Source organism: Lampris incognitus, chromosome 20 (genome assembly GCF_029633865.1).
Source record: "Lampris incognitus isolate fLamInc1 chromosome 20, fLamInc1.hap2, whole genome shotgun sequence".
NCBI classification, from domain to species: domain Eukaryota; kingdom Metazoa; phylum Chordata; class Actinopteri; order Lampriformes; family Lampridae; genus Lampris; species Lampris incognitus.
Genome location: NC_079230.1, coordinates 30,889,101 through 30,902,428, shown reverse-complemented (window position 1 = coordinate 30,902,428; position 13,328 = coordinate 30,889,101).

The following is a 13,328-nucleotide window of genomic DNA, read 5'->3' as shown; positions in this document are numbered from 1 at the left end:
GGGAGGCTGATAGCCGTGAAGGCATTGAAAAGGGGACAACCCAGTAGCGGACGATGGCAAGGTGTTATGGGCATATTTTACCCAGGGAAGTTGTGAGGACCAAGAGGATGGGTTGGCAGACACCAGACAGCGGAGAACAGTCGCCAATGCCTGGTTGGCCCTCTCGGCCTGGCCGTTGGTCTGAGGATGGAACCCCGATGACAGGCTGACGGTGGCACCGATGGCAGAGCAGAAAGCCTTCCAGACAACAGAAGTGAACTGGGGGCCACGGTCAGACACTATATCACGGGGAAGACCGTGGACCCGGAAAACCTCCCTGACCAGAAGATCCGCAGTCTCTCAAGCCGAAGGCAGTTTAGACAAGGGCAAAAAATGAACAAATTTACTGAAGCGACCAACAACAGTCAGTACAACGGTGTTACCGTCGGAGGCGGGCAGACCAGAGACGAAATCCAAGGACAGATGCGACCAGGGACGGTGTGGAACAGGCAGGGGGCGCAGCAGACCGGCACTGGCCCGAGTGGAGGGCTTATTCTGGGCACAAACAGGACAGGCAGAAACAAAAGACCCAGTATCCTCCGTCATGGAAGGCCACCAGAACCGCCTACGGAGGAAGGCTAGGGTACGGGTTACTCCAGGATGGCAGGTAAGTTTGGAAGAGTGAGCCCACAGCAACACACTAGATTTAACAGCATCTGGAACAAACAAGCGCCCAGGGGGACCGTTACCTGGGTCAGGCTGAGTCTGTTGTGCTGCCATGACCTCCCTTTCAATGTTCCAGGCGACAGCCGCAGCCACAACCACACAGGTAGAGGGAACGATGGTGTCAGGTTGGAGCTTGGGCTCAGACTCCTCCCCATGCACACGAGACAGAGCATCGGGCTTGGCATTCCTGGAGCCAGGTCTGCACGTCAAAGAAAAATTAAAACGACCAAAAAAGAGCGCCCACCTGGCTTGGCGCGCGGTGAGTCACTTTGCTGACTGGATGTATTCCAGGTTCTTATGGTCAGTCCACACTATGAAAGGAAGCTCAGACCCCTCCAGAAAATGTCGCCATTCCTCCAGTGCCAATTTCACCGCCAGGAGCTCACGATTCCCCACATCATAATTCCTTTCAGCTGGGAAGAGACGGCGAGACAGGAAGGCACAGGGGTGTGTCTTGCCATCCTCACTGGAGCGCTGAGAAAGGACCGCCCCCACCCCAATCTCAGAGGCGTCCACTTCTACAACGAACTGCTTGGTTGGGTCTGGCTGGATGAGGATAGGAGCTGTGGTGAAGCGGTGCTTGAGGGCTTGGAAAGCTGCCTCTGCTACAGGGGTCCACAGGAACTGTCTGGAGGTGGAGGTAAGAGCGGTTAGTGGGGCCGCAACGCGGCTGTAATTGCGGATGAACCGTCTGTAGAAGTTGGCAAAACCGAGGAACCTCTGAAGCTGCTTACGGCTGGTCGGGCTTGGCCACTCAAGAACCGCTCTGACCTTGGCGGGGTCCATTCTCACCTGCCCATCGGCCACGATGTAGCCCAGGAAGGTGACTGAAGGGGCATGGAATTCGCACTTCTCTGCTTTTACGAAAAGGCGGTTCTCCAGTAGCCGTTGGAGGACTTGGCGGACGTGCATGACATGCTCTGATAGGTCTCTGGAAAAAATCAGGATATCATCCAGGTAAACAAAAACGAAACGATCCAACATGTCACGTAGGGCGTCATTGACCAGACTCTGGAAGACAGCTGGGGCATTAGTGAGACCAAACGGCATCACTAGATATTCAAAATGCCCCAGGGGGGTGTTGAAGGCATTGCGGAGGTCTAGTTTAGTGAACACTGTGGCTCCCTGGAGAGAATCAAAAGCAGAAGTCATGAGGGGCAGAGGGTACTTGTTCTTGACTGTGATGTTATTGAGGCCGGAGGGTTTTGTCCTTCTTGGCCACAAAAAAGAACCCCGCACCAAGGGGTGACGATGACGGGCGAATAAGACCAGCCGCCAAGGAGTCCTTGATGTACCTCTCCATGGACTCCCGCTCAGGCTTGGAGAGGCTATATAGGCGGCTGCTGGGGAGGGGAGTGCCCGGCAGCAGGTCAATAGCGCAATCATAGGGGCGATGAGGAGGCAGGGAGAAAGCTTGCTGCTTGTTGAACACGGCTTGGAGGTCATGGTACTCTGGAGGCACCAGTGACAGGTCAGAGGTCTCAGAGATTGACACCTGACTGGGGACAGACTGAGGCAGAGCAGACGGGAGGCATATGGCATGACAGACAGGACTCCAACTTGAAATTCTGGCCGATGACCAATCAATATGGGGACTATGCTTAACCAGCCAGGGATGACCAAGTATAATGGGAACAAATGGAGAATTGATAACGAAAAAACTTAGCTCCTCTTGATGGTTTCCCGACAACAGGAGGCGCACAGGCTCGGTCTTAGAGGTTATCCAGGCCAGGAGACGTCCATCCAGGGCATTAGCTTCAAGAGGCTGGTCCAGACTCACAGTGGCAAGACCTAACTGCTTCACAACACTTGCATCCAAAAAGCTTTCATCAGCTCCAGAGTCAATTAAAGCCAAAAGTTTAGTGGACTGACCTTTAAAACTGATGGTAGCTTGCAACTGGGTACGTGGACGAGGAGACAGAGGGCAGACAGTTGGGCTCACGAGGATCCTCCCCCTCCCTCGTGAGCCTGCTAGTTTGACGGACGTTGAGGGCAGGAGGCGAGAAAGTGACCAGGCTGACCACAATACAAGCAGCTGTTCTCGGTGATGCGGCGTTGACGCTCCTCCGGGTTGAGCCGGAAGCGGCCGAGTTGCATCGGCTCCGAAGCTGGGGAAGAGTCACGCCTCGGGCTTTCTCGGAGGACGTCAGCCTCAGTCGAGCGAGCTCGGCCCCCAGCGTTTGGAGGTGTGGCCCGTGGAAAGTTGTTGTGACCAGGAAAGCGGCGCATCCTCTCTCTCCTCCGCTCCCGGAGACGGTTGTCCACACGAATGGCCAGGGTAACCAATTCCTCCAACCCTCCAGGCTCGGGGTAGGAAACCAATTCGTCCTTAATGGATTCGCTTAGACCGTTGGAAAACCCGGCCTGGAGGGACTCGTTGTTCCATCCGCTCTCCGCTGATAGCGTACGGAAACTCAACTGAGTAGTCAGCGACGCTGCGGGAACCCTGGCGGAGAGAGATCAGTCTTTTTGAAGCGTCCTTTCCCCGCACGGGATGGTCAAAAACCTGGCGAAAAGCAGTGGTGAACTCAGCGTAGGATGAGGAAGTGGAGGCCCGCATCTCCCACACCGCTGTAGCCCAATCCAGAGCGCTTCCCCGGAGAAGACCCATGATGTAAGCGACTTTGGCTCCATCCGTGGAATATGACTGGGGCTGCTGGTTAAACACAATCTAACACTGCATCAAAAAAGGGCGACAAAGTCCAAAATCTCCATCATACTTATCGGGTGGGGCAACCCATGGTTCCTTAGCCGAAGTTGATGGCGCTGAGGGTGGCGGAGCTGGAGGGGCGGATCCCGGGCTAGCGGAGGCTCTAAGTTGGGTCTGGATTCCGGAGATCTTTGAGCCGAGCTCACGGAGGGCGTCAGCCATCTCCTGTAGCACCTGGCTGTGCTGGCCGAGGACCGATTCCTGGTTGGCTACAGCCTGGCAGACCGTGACCAGGTATGTGGTGGAATGGTCTGCTGGGTCCATAGTGGAACGTACTGTCACGTATCAGGAAAGAACGCAAAAGCAGACAGGACAACCAGGTAAGGGAAGAATCAAGTCTTTATTGAAGTGACCGATCTCGGGGGTAGAGCAGGAGTTTGCTCATTGGCAGGTAGGCAGGCTGGCAGAAGTCCATGAATGGCGACGTTCCAGCGAAGACTGGTCCACAGTGGAGGCCTTTTAAGGGTGAGGACGATTGCTTGATGGCCAGTTGGCGTGCCGGGGTGAAGGAGGGGTCAGCAGGTGTCAGCTGGTGTAGCAGGTGTCAGCTGGTGTGCCGGGGTGAAGGAGGGGGCAGCAGGTGTCAAGGGCGATCGCTTTGATGTCAAGGGCGAGAGGCTGTGACATTGGATGCTTATGCACTGGACATATAAGCCGCGACTGCAGTAAACGCTTGGTCTGTGCTGTCTGTGAACAGCAACATCCCACTGTGCTTCACATCAACAAGACTAATACAGAGGAATCAGCAGTTGGAGCATCAGTCTCTCTACCATTGGCTGCAGTTGTGACGTCTCCTTCTGGGACATGTGCTCAAACGGGACGGAAAAGACCGTTGTATTCTTCCCATCGTTCCAGTTCAGGTCAAGGCCACAAGGGGAAGTAGAGTTATACAGACCTACGCATTCTTGGATCCAGGAAGCTCGGCCACTTTCTGTTCAGAAGATCTCATGCAGAAATTGAACATGGCAGGAAAAAGAACTAATTTCCTTTTGACATCCATGGGACAGGAGAAGGTTGTTTCTGCTTACTCCTTAGCTGGCCTGGAGGTGTCTGCTTTGAATGAAAATAACTTCTATTACCTCCCCGAAACAATCACACAGAGGAAGATGCCGGCAACTACGGATAATGTTGTAGTGGTTGCAGATGTGAAAAAGTGGTCACATCTGTCAAAGATCCCAATTCCCACCGTAAAGGCTAACGTTGACATGTTAATTGGAAGTAACACTCCCAGGTTATTGGAGCCTTGGGAAACTGTTAACAGCCAAGAAGATGGCACGTTCGCTATAAGGACAGTGTTGGGGTGGGTCATCAATGGTCCTCTGAATGGAAGTGTGGATACCAGCAACCGTAACATGGCACTGCCTTCTGTTGCGGTGAATATAATTTCAGTTTCTAACTTGGAGCTTATGCTGAAGAATCGGTATGATCACGACTTCAATGAAGTATCTGAGGAAAAGCAGGCGTCGAGAGAGGATCTAAAGTTTCTGGAGATCATGAGGAGCTCTGCAAAACTGCAAGAAGGGAGGTACTGTTTGAAGCTGCCCTTCAAGAAACCTGACGTCCTCCTGCCAAATAACTTCACTGTGGCCAAGCAGAGGATGCTTGGATTGAAGAGGAGGTTTGTCAATGATCCACAGTTTCGCCAGGAATACTCCACCAACACGAAGGGAGTTATTGACAAGGGGTATGCAGAACAGGTACCTCCAGGAGCAGTTGTTACGCAATGGAAAAATGTGGTACATCCCACGTCATGGTGTTGTCCATCCAAGAAAGGCTTCTCTACGAGTGGTATTTGATTGTAGCTCCACGTATCAAGGAATATCTCTAAATCAAGAACTACTGCAAGGGCCCAACCTCACTAGTTCGCTGCTTGGAGTTCTGCTTCGGTTCAGACAGGAGCCCGTCGCTTTTATGGGCGATGTGAAGGCGATGTACCATCAGGAGAAGGTTATGGAGCAAGATAGAGATGTCCTTCGATTTCTTTGGTGGCCAGAAGGGGACTTCAGCAGAGACTTCGAAGTGTACAGGATGACTGTGCAACTGTTCGGGGCTGTGTCATCTCCCAGTTGTGCAACATGTCTGATTTCTCTGCTGAGACCATTCAAGCTGTGAAGAAACATTTTTATGTGGACGACTACCTGATAAGCCTGGGCTCAGAAAATGAGGCTATCCAAATGGTTCAGGATCTCAGCGCTCTCTGTAAGAGAGGTGGCTTCGTTCTAGAAAAGTGGATCAGCAACAGTCGAGCAGTTTTGCAGACCATTGCAGATGAACAGTTGGACAAGGATCTTAAGGAGCTCGATTTGGACAGAGAGAAGCTTCCCATTGAGCGGGCTCTGGGCCTCCTTTGGTGTGTCGAATCAGATGTTTTCAAATTCAAGATGGAGGTGAAACAGCAGCCTGTTACCAGGCGCGGAATGTTGTCCACAGCAAGCTCTGTGTACAATCCTCTAGGTATGTTGGCACCAGTTACTCTATCTGCCAAGATGATGCAACAGGAGCTGTGCAGAAGAGGCCAGGGCTGGGATGAAGCATTGCCACCCGATACTGAAAAGCAGTGGAAACAGTGGCTGGAGGATATTGAGGTGCTGTCATCATTCAAGGTAGACCGATGTGTAAAACCAAAGGACTTCGGTGAGCCACTGCAGAGTCAATTACATCACTTTGCTGATGCCAGCACAGAAGGTTACGGGGTTGTATCTTACCTCAGGCTTAAACATCAAAAAAACGGTGCATGTTGCTTTCGTGTTGGGAAAGGCCAGGGTCACGCCTTTGAAGACCGTGACTGTTCCACGGCTGGAGCTATCAGCTGCCGTCCTGGCGGCAAGAGTGAATGTAATGCTAAGGGCAGAGCTGGAACTTGATTTTGACACATCTTCATTTTGGACCGATAGTACGTCGGTTTAAAAGTACATCAAGAATGAAGACAAACGCTTCCACATATTTGTGGCGAATCAGGTCACTGCCATCAGAGAAGTTTCGGACCCTTCGCAATGGAGGCACGTGGGAACCAAAGCGAACCCAGCAGACATTGCATCCAGAGGAATAAGAGCGCCAGACTTTCTCAAGGATCGCAGTTGGCTCGAAGGTCCGGAGTTTCTCTGGGGTCTTGAAGAAGAGTGGCCAGCCAGCTATGGCATTGACATCAAGGTGACGTCAGATGATCCGGAGGTCAAGAAGGATGTCTTGGTGAATGTCATTGGTAGTGAGCCATCCAGTGCCACTGATCATCTTCTTACCTACTTCTCAGACTGGAGAAAGCTCAAGGCATCTGTAGCCTGGTTCCTCAGATTGAAAGCCATCTTGTTGGAACGCAGTCGGAGGAGGAAGGCCTTTGGAGATGGAGTGGAAAGGCAAAAGGCCGTGAGCACACAGAGGACAAAATCCTTGGCACCAAGTGAAATGTCGGAGGCTGAGTTGGCCATTGATTGTTATTGTCAGAAGCAGATGTTTCAAGACGAGCTTTCTTCTTTGCTGTCTAAGGGAACAGTAAGCCGAAAGAGTTCCATCTACAAGCTGGATCCAGTCGTGGAGGATGGGCTCCTGAGAGTCTGGGGAAGATTAAACAAAGGAGCTATGCCCTCAGAGATTAAACATCCGCTCATCCTCTCCAAGGATCAGCACATTTCCAAGCTCATCCTCAAAGATACTCACCAGTTATTGGGTCACAGTGGACAAAGCCACACATTGTCGGCAGTGAGGAGGAAGTTCTGGATTACGTGTGCCAATTCAGCTGTGAGGAGTGTGATCTCAAAATTGGGTTTTCTGCAGGCGACATCATGGAAGGTCTGTAGAGCAGAAGATGGCTGATCTTCCTAAAGAGCGAATCGTCCCAGATCTCCCCCCGTTTACTAACGTCGGGGTCGATTACTTTGGACCTTTGGAAGTGAAGAAGGGCAGAACCATCTACAAGCAGTATGGAGTGATCTTTACCTGCTTGGCCAGTAGAGCAGTCCATTTGGCGGTGGCAAGCTCGTTGGAGACGGACGCTTGCATAAATGCATTGCGTAGGTTCATAAGTAGAAGAGGTCAAGTGGTCCTCCTGAAGTCAGACAATGGAACCAATTTCCATGGTGCAGAAAGGGTGCTGAGGGAGGCTCTCTCTGTATTGGATAACGATCGCATCCAAGAAGCTCTTACTTCAGCTGGTATCGAGTGGCAGTTTAATCCCCCAGGGGGCTCGCACCATGGCGGGGCATGGGAACGCCTGATTCGTTCAGAAAGACGCATCCTCAGCTCAGTCCTGCACCAGCAAGTGGTGGATGATGACGGGCTCCACACGATCATGTGTGAGGTGGAATCCATTCTTAATGATCGTCCACTCACCAAACTGTCTAATGATCCAAGCGACTTGGAGCCTTTGACACCGAACCATCTGCTCCTGCTGAAGGGCAAGCCAGCCATGCCACCTGGGCTGTTTGACTCATCCGACATGTATGCGAGAAGACGTTGGAGGCAGGTGCAATACCTTTAAGATTTATTCTGGAAGCGATGGATCCGGGAATATTTGCCATTGCTACAGGAGAGACAGAAGTGGAATGGAAGGAAAAGAAGTCTGAAGATTGGGGACGTGGTGGTGATCATGGATCCTGCAGCCCCACGTGGATCATGGCCTCTTGGCAAAGTGCTGGAGGTTTTCCCAGATAAAGGTGGTCTGGTGCGTTCTGTCACTCTACAAACCAAAACTAACATGGTAAAAAGACCCATAACAAAGTTGTGTTTGGTGCAAGAGGTTGATTAATCATATTCATTTGATTCTCCTGTTTGGGTTGTGAATTTGACCTCTTTTGTCTTGAATTGTTGTGTCTTGACGCCTCTAACAATTAGGGGACGGTGTTGTAAGAGCCAAATTCAGGGTGTCCCTTTGGGTCTATGTTTTGCTCCTCCAATTGGTTAATTGGGTCAAAGTGTTTGCTCCTCCCACTTTATGGGGAACACATAGGTAGGACCTCACCTGTTGTTTGTTAGGTGTTGCTGCACGGAGGGCAAACAGTTTTTCGACCACTACTCATACACTTGTGTAGCGTTTACATGTTCAATGGATTATTGCTGGATTATTGCCGAAGAACAATAAATGGACCAAGTGTTCGCACAGCAGTTTGTATCGTTCGATTCTACTTTGTTTACAAACGTAGTAATGTGACATGTGCGTCGATTAGGTCAACCCGAGCAGTAGCGCCTCAGTGGCTTAAAGCACTGAGCTTAGCCTCTACAAATACAGTGACTGCAGGTATCCTCACCCTTGTAAACAATACAGTGACTGCAGGTTTCGTCACCCTTATAAACAATACAGTGACTGCAGGTGCCCCCCCCCCTTATAAACAATGCATTGATTGCAGGTACCGCCACACTTATAAACAATAAAGTGACTGCAGGTGTCCCCACCCTTTATAAACAATACAGTGACTGCAGGTATCCCCACCCTTATAAAGAATACAGTGACTGCAGGTGTCCCCACCCTTATAAACAATACAGTGACTGCATGTATCCCACCCTTATAAACAATCCAGTGATTGCATGTACCCCCAACCTTATAAACAACACATAGACTGCAGGTATCCCACCCTTATAAACAATACAGTGACTGCAGGTACCCCACCCTTAAAAAACAATACAGTGACTGCAAGTGTCCCACCCATACAAACATTAGTGACTGCAGGTGTCCCCACCCATATAAACAATACAGTGGCATAACGAATGAGACCAACGACCAGTTTCATCTGCAAATTACCATGACCATTAACTAGAGTTACAATGGCCATGTGTACTGTTCACATATGATTTGGGAATGTTTGCAATCTCAGCATTGTAAGATGGTGACAGATGTACTCTTAGCCCCCCCTCGGTTCATGGATGGTCGTTCCCTCTTCACATAGATGGCCTCTTTGACTCCCCGTTCAATCCAGCATTCCTCCCTGTCAAGGATGTGCACATCCTCGTCCTCGAAAGAGTGGCCACTGGCCTGTAGATGGTGTAGACTGTGGAGTCCTGGCATGTAGATGGTGTAGACTATGTAGATGGTGTAGACTGTGGAGTCCTGGCCTGTAGATGGTGTAGACTGTGGAGTCCTGGTCTGATGTGTTAGCTCTCCTGTGCCATCCTCTTGGCCAGCGTCTGTTTGATTTCCCTGATGTACAAGTCACGGCAATCCTCCTGGCACTTAACAGCTACACTATATTGCTCTGTTTGTGCCGGGGACCTAACCCTTGGGGTAGATCAACTTCTGGCGCAGTGTGTTTTTGGGTTTGAAAGCAACTGAGACACGATGTTTGGAAAAGACGTGCCTCAACTGTTCCGACACCCCTGCCACGCACAGAATCTCCACTGGTTTAGACAGCTGTTGTCGTTCTCTTCTCTTAGATCGGCTGGTGCACTGTTTGGGCGTCTTCCTTGCTTTGACAAACGCCCAGTTAAGAGTACATGTCGCCATCTTACAATACTGTGGTTGCAACTATTCCCCAACCCACTCTAGTTAATGGACACGCCAATATTTGCAAATGAAACTGATCGTTGGTGTCGGTTGCTATGCCACTATATTGTTTATAAGGGTGGGGACACCTGCAGTCACTGTATTGTTTATAAGGGTGGAGGTACCTGCAGTCACTGTATTGTTTATAAGGGTGGGGACACCTGCAGTTACTGTATTGTTTATAAGGGTGGGGACACCTGCAGCCACTGTATTGTTTATAAGGGTGGGGTACCTGCAGTCACTGTATTGTCTATAAGGGTTGGGGTACCTGCAGTCAATGTATTTGTCACGCCCCGTCTGGATTCTCCCAGTGTTCTTTGTCTTATACTTCCTGTTTTATTTTGATTCTCGCCTCTTGTCTCGTTTCAGGTCCTTTACTTCCTGCCCTCATGTGTCTCCCTCCTGTGTGATTACCTGCCCTGCCCTAATATGTTGCACCTGTGTCTCATTGTCTCCCCTCCTCCAGAGTATATAGTCTTAGTGTTCCCTTCCTTCTGTGCCAGTTCGTCTTGTTCCTTGTGACAGCGTTCCAGCATTTTTCCCTTGTGTGAGTTTCTTGAGCCCTATAGTTTCCTGTTTTTCGCCCTTTCGACCCTGCCTTTCGCATGTCGATTTTGACACTGTCGCCTTGTTATCTGATCATCTGTGTACCGACCTCTTTCTGATTTAAAAGGACTGATTTTTTTGTGAACCGAGTCTGCGTTTTGAGTCCAAGCTTGTGGTTCAGTACTGACAGTAAGAATTGGCCATAACATGGACTCAGCGGACTCAGTTACAGTACGCTCTGTGCTCTGGGCACAGGTTCACAAGATCCAGAGTCAAGATGAACAGATCAGTCTTCTTTGCCATGAAGTGAAGGAGCTGACAGACCGTCAGGAGTCCCTCTTGGCAGCTTTCAGAACCCAGCTCAACCATCTCTTTGACCAAATGTGAAAGATGCAGAACCCGCCGGGCTCTGGCGAATCGACACCGGCGGCACCTCCGGGTTCTGGGTCCGATGCTGCTTCTCCTGCGCCTGCCACTTCGTCCCTGCCTCTCCACCTTTCCAGACCAGAGCGTTTCTCCGGAGACACAGGTAACTGCAGAGCTTTTCTAACCCAGTGTGATTTGCATTTTGAGCTTCAGGCTGCTGCCTTCCCCTCTGACCGCTCAAAGATCGCATACATTATTTCTCATCTGACTGGGAGAGCGGAGGCCTGGGCGACGGCAGAGTGGAGTCAGAAATCCCCTGTCTGCAATTCACTGTCACTGTTCTCCAAGACCTTCACCCAGATCTTCTAGCAGACAGCCCCTGGACGGGAGGCAGCCCGAGCCCTGGTGAGACTGCGACAGGGTAAGAAGAGGGTCTCTGATTACACCATAGAGTTCTGCACTCTAGCAGCAGAGAGTTATTGAAACCAGCCAGCCTTGTTTGATGCATTTCTTGATGGACTTTCTGACACTGTCAAAAACCAATTAGCCCCCCTGAACCTACCTGCAGAGCTGGATTCCCTTATAGCCCTGGCTATAAAGATTGACAAGCATCTGTATGAGAGAGAGAAAGGGAGAACCAGACCCTGCAACTCTCTGCCGCTCCAGCAGAGGCGACAGGTCAGCAGCTCTTCTTCTTCTTCTTCCTGGCGACGCACTCCTCCTGCCGACTCTATCACAGCGCTTCCCCCAGACACGGAGGAACCTATGCAGCTTGGCCGAACCCACCTGACCCAAGAGGAACACCAGCGACGAGTTTCAGAGGGTCGCTGCATCTACTGTGGCCAACCGGTCCACTTCATTGCCTTCTGCCCGTTAAAAGACCGGGCTCGCCAGTGAAGGTGAGGGTACTAGTGAGCCGTACTTGGACTGTTTCTAATCTCTCTCGTTTGCAACCTCTAGTGTCTCTCATCTCCCCTGCGTTTTCTCTTAAGCATCCAGTCCTAGTGGATGCCGGCTCAGATGCTAACCTAATGGACTTTGACCTAGCCAGGAAGCTGGGCCTCAAAACCTTCTGCTTCAACCAGCCCCTGGATGCCAGTGCCCTGGATGGCAGGCTATTATGTAAGGTCACCCATCGCACTCAGTCACTGCACCTGTCTTTCCCCGACTCTCACACCGAAAGAATCGGCTTTCATGTCTTTCGAGCTCCTCAGCACCCACTTATCCTGGGATACCCCTGGTTCACACTCCACAGCCCCCATATAGACTGGAAAACAGGGCAGGTAATTTCATGGTGAAAGACTTGTGCAAAGAACTGTTTCTCACCTTCTCAACCGTTGCCGTCTGAGCTTCAACCTGAGCTTCCCAGAACTCCCCCAGCCTGGATCCAGAGTTTCCCGACCTTTCCCGGGTTCCTGTCTGCTACCACGACCTTAAGGAGGTTTTTAGCAAGGCCTGTGCCATGTCCTTGCCTCCGCACTGGGCCTATGACTGCACCATTGACCTCCTCCCCGGAACTTCACCACCCAAGGGTCGCCTGTATTCCCTGTCAGCTCCTGAAACCCAGGCCATGAGAAAGTACGTTGGCTGCAGGGATTATTCGGCTTTCCTCCTCTCCCGCTGGCGCTGGATTCTTCTTCGTTGACAAGAAGGATAAAACTCTGCGGCCTTGCATTGACTACAGAGGACTCAGCGAGATCACCGTTTGCAACAGGTACCCCCTCCCTTTAATTTCCACTGCTTTTGAACTACTAAATGGTGCTAAGGTTTTCACTAAACTGGACTTAAGGAATGCTTATCACCTAGTTAGAATAAGGGAGGGGGATGAATGGAAGACTGCATTTAACACTCCCAGTGGTCATTATGAGTACCTGGTCATGCCGTTTGGACTTACCAATGCCCCAGCTGTCTTTCAGGCCCTGGTGAACGACATCCTCCGGGATATGCTCAATGAGTTTGTTTTTGTTTACCTGGACGACATCTTAATCTTCTCCCCTGATGAGGAAACTGACATTCAGCACGTCCAGCGGGTCCTCCAGCGCCTCCTCCACCAACAAGTCTTTGTCAAAGCTGAGAAGTGTGAGTTTCACGTGCCCTCCGTGTCCTTCCTGGGGTTCATCGTGTCTGGGGGGGGGGGGTCAGGATGGACCCAGAAAAGGTTAGCGCTGTTGTTGATTGGCCCACTCCCACTAACCGTAAAGAGGTTCAATGATTCCTGGGGTTTGCTCATTTTTACAGGAAGTTCATCAGAAATTTTAGTTCTGTTGCTGCCCCCCTTCATGCACTGACCTCTTCTAAGCCTAGCTTCCAGTGGAACCCCCGGGCTGAGCTCGCTTTCCAGAGACTGAAGACCAGCTTCACCTCAGCTCCTGTCCTCACGTTGCCTGACCCCAACCTGCAGTTTGTGGTGGAGGTGGATGCCTCCGATGTGCGGGTGGGAGCTGTTCTCTCTCAGAGGTCGGCTAAGGACAATAAGCTACACCCCTGTGCCTTTCTTTCCCGCAAGCTGTCGGCCTCTGAGAGAAACTATGA